We start from the raw sequence: 8,269 nt of genomic DNA on the forward strand, positions 1-8,269 counted from the left end.
GTGAAGCCGCCGGATTGGGCTCGTGTTTTTGCGCTTCTGGTAAAGCAAAATACCACCCAGCGCGCTAAAACGCTATTTCGGTGCTGCAAAAAAATTTAGCGCGTCGCACAACCGCGCGTCTGTTGGAGATGCTCTAACTGTGTACAATAATTTAATTCTGAATATATCCCCATATCATAAATGAGCATATATTTTCATGAAATTGCACATCTAAGTGGATCTACCATTTTCCTACATTTGTTTGAAACATATAACTGTATTTCTAGGGACATTATCACTCACATGAAATATGGAATTCTTCCTTGTGTCATGTGTGATAACAAGTATGTTAGTTCAAACAAATTATTAAATCATGCATTATAAATTGATATAAAATAGATACAAAAGCTTCAAAAGGTACACTCTATGATATTACAACAAAGAAATACATGCATGTTGATCCATCCAAGCAAGGACATTTCTCATCAACTATAGACCCGCTAGCTCTTGCATGGCATCGGCAAAACACCGCTGAAAACTCTCCATGCTTGTTGTCGGCAATGAGATTCCCACCTCGATGCCACCACCGTGGTTGCGCGCCTCCTCCACCGATATCGCGCTGGTTTTTGCCACGGACAACACGTCCACCTTCGCCGGCTTCCCGAACCCGAAATCGAGGCTGTACACACGGAACCTCGGTGAATCCGCGACGGAGAGCACACCAGATTTCACCGCGTCCTTCACCCGCTCAACACACACATCCCACCTGTCCTGTGACCCCTCGCCCACCTCTTGCTGGAGGGCGTCGGACAATGCCATGAATGCCACCAAGAGGCCTCCCTTGCCGGTAGCCGCAATCTCGTCTTGGCGCGCGGCAGCGATGGCCGGACCTAGGCAGTTCCCTAGGTACCTGTCAGGGACGGGCGGCTTCAACCGCGCTCGGTGATCCACAGAGAAGAGGAAGTAGGTTGTTTTTGTTTGGTTTTGTTCCTGTTTGGCTCGGCAGTAGCAGGACCACATGAAACTGAAGGCGGCGAGCAGCGACGAGCATCTGGGAGATGGCGCGCCCTGCTTGGCAGCCTCATCGGCAAGCATATTCTTGACGCCGTGTAGGAGCTCCTGAGGCAGTGTGAATGTGGCGAGGAGCTGGTCGTCTGGGATAGAGGACACACTGCTGCGCACGAAGTCGATCTCGTCGTCGCTCGCCAGTCCTTTGCAGTAGATGTCGTATAGACCTCTGGGGTCGGCGATGAGCGTGCGGTCAATGACGGGAGTTGGCGGCATGTCGGCGCCAGCGCAGGCCGCAGCCCAGGTGTCCATGAAATGAGTGGAGCTGGCACCGTCGCAGGCGGTGTGATGCACGGTGACACCAAGAGCGAGGCCTTGCCCCGCGGATAGCACCGTGGCCTGCACGGCGAGCACGGCACGGTCTTTTGTTAGACTATGTATAGCTTATGTACTTATGTACGTATATTGTACGTATTGTAACACATCCATTATATATAATGAGATAAGCCACCCCTAGAGGGTTGTGCTGGTTCCCCCAAACCTTATTGTCTTACATGGTATCACGCTAGGTTACGATCGCTTCCGCTTCTAAACCCTAACCCTAATACCCGCACCGCCGCTGCAGCTGTCGCCGCCTTCACCACCGCCATGTCGAGCGCCGCCACCACCGGTTCCACTGCTGCGGGGTTCCTCCCGGCCTCTCTTGCGGCTCTGCTCAACCTCCCGCTCGATGTCGTCGCCGTTCCGGCTCCGATCGGGACCAGGAGCATTGGCTCCGTCTACTCCACGCCGCCGGCGCCCTCGCTTGGGCGCGACCTCGTGGTCCACACCGCGGCGCCGCCGTCCGCTGCGGCCTCCGCGGGCGTCGTCCCGTCGCTCCTGCCGCCAGCGGATCACACCGCCCCGCTGGCGGGGTTGGCGGCGTCCGCCCCGGCCGCGGGCCTTGCGGCGTCCGACCCGGCCGCGAGCTTTGCGGCGTCCGCCCTGGCTGCGGTCCCGCCTCCTCCCGCATCAGCTTCGGTGCCTCCGGCTGCCTTCATGGTGTTTGCACCCCAGGCAGCCCCCTCGATGGGATCGTCTTCGCCGCCGCCGTTTCACTTCGGTCATCTCATCACCATCAAGCTCTCCGCCGACAACTGCATCTTCTGGCGTGCGCAGGTTCTCCCGCTCTTGGAGAGTCACTACCTGCTAGGCTACGTCGACGGATCGCTTCCCTGCCCACCCGCACTGGTAGACAGCGTGCACGGTCCGGTCTACAATCCGGCCCATCGCGTCTGGACGGGGCAGGACCAGGCGAACCTCTCCTCCATCCAGGGGTCGCTCTCGCCGGCAGTTGCCGGACTTGTTGTCTTCGCGAAGACGTCTCATGAGGCCTGGACCATCCTTGAGCGAACCTTTGCAGCGCAGTCCCAGGCTCGTGTCTCTGCACTCCGTCGTCAGCTTGGAGAGTGTCAGAAGCTTGACTCCACTGCCACTGAGTTCTACAACAAGGTCAAGGGCCTCGCCGACACATTGGCCTCCATTGGACAGCCCCTCACCGACTCCGAGTTCAACTCGTTTATTGTCAATGGTCTTGATGAGGAGTATGATGCCTTAGTCGAGATCATCAACGAACGGGGCAACTCGACACCCATGCTGGCACACGAGGTTTTCTCTCGGCTCCTTCTCACTGAGCAACGGGTCGAGACACGCCGCTCCAGGGGCACTGGCTCCCTCTCGGCCAATGCCGCCACCAAGGGTGGCTGCTCTTCTTCATCACCCCGGTCTCCCTTGGGGCTGCCACCGTCGCCCGCCTCGGCCCCCCCACCTACTGCGACCTTATCGGGGGCTGGCGGTCCACGTGTGTGCCAGCTTTGTGGCCGCAATGGGCACTGGGCCTCCAAGTGTCATAAGCGCTTCCAGCGAAGCTTCCTTGGTCTTGGCAATGACGGCAAAGATACACGCAACAATGCCCGTCAGGTCGCCATGGCTGATCGTCCCGCGCCGCAGAAGCAACAGGGACACACTCAGTCCTACTCCATCGATCCACACTGGTACATGGACTCTGGGGCGACAGAGCATCTGACTAGCAAGATGGGGAAGCTTCACACTCGTGAACCCTATCATGGCTCCGACAAGATCCACACCGCCAATGGAGCAGATATGCACATCTCTCATATTGGTCAAGCATCTCTTCTCACTAGACATGCCAATAGGAGTCTTCAGCTTCGCAATGTTCTTCGAGTTTCATCTGTGACCCGTAATCTTCTTTCAGTTCCTAAACTCACACGTGATAATAATGTGCTTTGTGAATTTCACCCTTTTGATCTTTTTATTAAGGATCGGGGCACGAGGGACATTCTTCTTAGTGGGCGGTTGTGCCAGGGCCTCTACCGTCTGGAGCATCCTGGCGTCGCCCGTGTTTTCAGTGGAGTTTGGGTCTCTCCGTCACAGTGGCATGCTCGTCTTGGTCACCCGGCCACACGTATTGTCCGTCATATTTTGCGTCGTCATGAGCTTCCTAGTTTGTCTAGTAATAAAGATGTAGCAGTGTGTGATGCTTGTCAGCAGGGGAAGAGTCATCAACTTCCTTTTTCGGAGTCCAGTCGTGAGGTGAAACATCCTTTAGAACTTGTGTTTTCAGATGTATGGGGTCCTGCTCAGACTTCTGTCAGTGGTCATAATTACTATATCAGTTTCGTTGATGCTTATAGTCGCTTTACCTGGCTTTATCTTATTAAACGCAAATCTGATGTGTTTGATATTTTTGTTCAGTTTCAAAAACATGTTGAACGTCTTCTCAAGCACAAAATTATTCATGTCCAGTCGGACTGGGGGGGCGAGTATCGCAACCTCAACTCCTTCTTTCAGTCGCTTGGGATAGCTCATCGTTTAGCATGTCCACATACACATCAGCAGAATGGTTCAGTCGAACGTAAGCATCGTCATATTGTTGAAGCTGGTCTTACTCTTTTGGCCCATGCATCTGTTCCGTTTCGGTTTTGGAGTGATGCTTTCACCACTGCATGCTTTCTCATCAACCGTACTCCCACTCGCATTTTAAACATGAAGACTTCCATTGAGGTTCTCCTTAATGAACAACCTGATTATACCTTTTTCAAGGTATTTGGGTGTGCTTGCTGGCCGCATCTTCGTCCATATAATAAGCGCAAGCTTGAGTTTCGTTCTAAGAAGTGTGTTTTTCTTGGCTATAGCTCTCTTCATAAAGGTTACAAATGTCTTCATGTTCCCACTAATCGTGTCTATATATCTCGGGACGTCGTGTTTGATGAGCATGTTTTTCCCTTTGCCAAACTTCCTGTGTCCACTGTCGAACCACCATCTCTGCATTCATCCTCTGTTGCTTCTGACCAATTTGATGATGTTGCATACTCTCCTTTGCTGTTACCTAACCATGGTGCAGGAACCGGACGTGGGGCTCGTTTGGAGCTGTTGGAGTATTCACCATCATCATCGCCGCCTTCTGATGGGCACGTCGATCGCCCTATGTTGCATGGTATCGATTCGCGTGCCCATGCATGGTCACCCGAAGAGCCCGTCGCGCCGAGCATCTCCACTGCTCGGTCCGCTACGCCAGCGACCGCCGAGTCTCCAGCGGCTCGGCCCTCTTCGCCAGCGGTCGCCGAGTCTTCAGCGGCTCGGCCTGTCATGCCGTCTTCGCCCGCGGCTCGGCCCGTCACGCCATCTTCGCCTGCAGCTCGGGTCTGCGACGCCGTCCTCACGTCGCCTTCATCCGCGGATCGGCCTGCGACACCGGCCGCGCCACGGCCCACTATGCCGGGCTCGCCATCGGCCCGGTCTGTGACGCCGGCGTCGCCAGCTGCTTCGTCTGCTCTACCGGTTTCGCCGGTGGGCCGACCTTCTTCGCCGACCGAGCCCGAGGCTACTGTGTCTGGCTCCTCGTCACCGGCTGACTCGTCAGCATCGCCGTCCTCCAGCCCGTTGCAGGCTGCTCCGTCGACCTCGGTGGTTCCTGTGTCCCGACCACATACACGCAGTCGCAGTGGCATTTTCAAACCTAAGGAACGTAAGGATGGTACGGTTGCTTGGTTGGCTGCTTGTTTGGCTGCTGCTGTTGCGGATCCATCTTCTGAGCCTCGCTCATATCAGGCTGCCCTGCGCATTCCACATTGGCGAGAGGCTATGGAGCAGGAGTTTCATGCTCTCCTTCGTAACAAGACATGGACTCTCGTTCCTCCACCACCACGGGTAATGTTATTGACTCAAAATGGGTATTCAAAGTGAAGAAGCATTCGGATGGATCTATTGAGCGTTACAAAGCGCGACTTGTTGCTCGCGGTTTTCGGCAGCGCCATGGTCTTGACTATGAGGACACCTTCAGTCCTGTCATCAAGCCTACCACTATTCGACTTCTTCTCTCCATTGCTGTTTCTCGTGGTTGGTCACTTCGTCAACTTGATGTGTAGAATGCTTTTCTACATGGATTTTTGGAGGAAGAGGTTTATATGAAACAGCCGCCTGGTTTCTCTGATCCTGATCGTCCTGACTATATCTGTCGTCTCTCCAAAGCACTATATGGTTTGAAGCAAGCTCCTCGTGCCTGGCATGCCCGCCTTGCCTCTGCCCTTCGTGCTCATGGGTTTGTGCCGTCCACTGCTGACACTTCATTATTTCTTCTACAGAAGCCAGAAGTCACTATGTATCTTTTGGTATATGTCGATGATATTATCCTTGTCAGCTCTTCTCAGTATGATGTTGATGCTCTTGTCTGCTCTCTTGGTGCTGATTTTGCGGTCAAAGATCTTGGGAAGCTTCACTACTTTCTTGGAGTTGAGGTCACTTCTCGTGCTACTGGTCTTGTCCTTACGCAGAAGAAGTACTCCTTGGAGTTGTTACAAAGAGCGGGCATGCTGAAGTGCAAACCGACCACCACACCCATGTCGTCTACCGACAAGATAACAGCTGTTGATGGTGAGCTTTTGTCTCCTGCGGATGCCACAGAGTACAGGAGCATTGTTGGTGGACTTCAGTACTTGACCATCACGAGACCAGATATCTCTTATGTTGTTAACAGGGTTTGTCAGTATCTTCAGGCTCCCAGAGATACTCATTGGGCTGCTGTTAAACGCATTCTTCGTTATGTTCAGTTCACCCTGACATTTGGTATGCATATTCGGCCGACTTCCTCTCGGGTCCTTTCGGCCTTCTCTGATGCAGATTGGGCTGGTAGCCCAGATGACAGGCGATCCACGGGGGGTTATGCAGTATTCTTTGGCCCTAATTTGATCGCCTGGAGTGCTCGGAAACAGGCTACTGTGTCACGTAGCAGTACTGAAGCTGAGTACAAGGCTGTGGCTAATGCTACTGCAGAGATTATTTGGGTGCAGTCTTTGCTTCAGGAGTTGGGTTTGTCTCAACCACAGCCTCCTATTCTTTGGTGTGATAACATCGGTGCTACATACCTTTCTGCAAATTCAGTATTTCATGCCCGAACGAAACACATTGAAGTTGACTATCACTTTGTACGGGAACGTGTATCACAGAAGCAACTCCAGATCAAGTTTATCTCATCTAAGGATCAACTTGCAGACATCTTCACTAAGCCTTTACCTCTGCCACAGTTTGAGACTTGTAGGTGCAATCTTACCCTTCTCAGTTCTTTAGAAAGTGGCTAAGATTGAGGGAGGGTGTTAGACTATGTATAGCTTCTGTACTTATGTACGTATATTGTACGTATTGTAACACATCCATTATATATAATGAGATAAGCCACTCCTAGAGGGTTGTGCTGGTTCCCCCAAACCTTATTGTCTTACACCTTTGGGCAGCGGTGGCACCAGAGGTGCGAGCTTGGCCACCTGGACGGGGTCGTCCTGGGCAAGGTCGTCGATGTCGGTGTCGTACTCGGCGACGGTGAAGGAGACACCGTCGCCCGGCTGGTAGAAGAGCTCGTAGCGATTGCTGTTGGGAGCGCCAGGGGTGAGGCGGACATGGCCGGCCAGCGGGTAGAAGAGGGTGAGGGCCTTGGAGAGCGAGACCTTGAGGTCAGAGATTAGGTGGGTGGTGTCTTGGTGGTGGTGGAGGCGCTAGAGGTAGAGGCGCTGGACGGGCGGCGGGCGGAGCCATTTGACGTCAAAGAATGTGAGCGGGAGTGAGCATGGAGGGAGTTGGAGGTTGGACGGCCTGACAACGCCGGCGTCTAGGACCCGGAGATTGCTATCAGCACCCATCTCCTGTACGTGGATGGATAGACGACGTGCCTACTGTACATGCTATACTGTACATGTTATACTAGTACTGTACATGTTATACGTACTGTCGGTGCATGGGTTAGGTAGGTAGCATGCAGCGTGGCAGAGTAGCTCATGGGGCGAAGCACGTGACGGTTGGTTGGGTTCTCATCTGGCCCTCGAATCGATCCAACGTCTCCTACGTTTGTTGTGTAGTATGTGTGCTCTCTGGTCCGCTCGTTTCGACGGCCATGTACCTACTCGTTTTCGTTGGAGGGATCTAGCAACGCAGATTTGGTCCGCGCATATATTTGTAGTTCCAAAATTGTTTATTTAGTTTTTGTGATTTAAATTATCGAAATATGTATATGGCAATCGTGTGGCAGATTGCGAAACTGCCACACGCATCCAACCCCATCAATTCTCTTCCGATTTCCTTCCTTTTTCGCACGACCTCCCGATTTCTTTCCTTTCCCGCACGTCCTCCCCGATTTTATCGGGCACACCCACTCGTGCCTTCCTAATTTTCGTAATCGTCATCTATGGCCCCACATGCCTTCTCGATTTTCAGCAAAAATAATGCTTAGACTAGGATTTGATCTTTGGTCTGTAGGTAATTAACAAAGGGAGCTAATCACCTCACCTATCACACTCATTGTTGAACATTTTAAGGGAGATACGGCTTTTGACATATTTTTGCCTTTAATATGTTAGCACTAAAAAACTTTTTGTTTCAAGCATGGTGGTAACTTTGATCATTGGGAATAAATTTTTTGAACCCGCCCCCTGGTAATTTCTGTAAATAGCACGATAACATTCACGCCATAGACCTGATAATTTAGATACAAACATCGTGATAACTTTAACCATAGGGGAAAACAAATGTGAAAAGATACCTGATAATTTATGTGTAAATAGATGGTAATATACGCAGCACACATCTGATAACTGAGGTAGAAGCACCATGGTAACTTTAATCGTAGGGATTTTCTTGAAAAGATACTCCGATATCTTCTGTGTAAATAGCACGGTAGTATACCTCCCTCCCCTGGCATTTTTATGTGTAAATAGTATGAAAACATATGCACTGC

At 52.1% G+C, this 8,269-nt stretch overlaps 1 pseudogene; it reads right to left on the minus strand.

The window, feature by feature from the left end:
* Positions 1-468: 468 nt before the first annotated feature.
* Positions 469-7,178, minus strand: LOC119289343 (annotated as a pseudogene).
* Between the last annotated feature and the right edge of the window lie 1,091 nt (positions 7,179-8,269).

This window comes from Triticum dicoccoides, chromosome 4A (genome assembly GCF_002162155.2).
Source record: "Triticum dicoccoides isolate Atlit2015 ecotype Zavitan chromosome 4A, WEW_v2.0, whole genome shotgun sequence".
NCBI lineage: Eukaryota > Viridiplantae > Streptophyta > Magnoliopsida > Poales > Poaceae > Triticum > Triticum dicoccoides.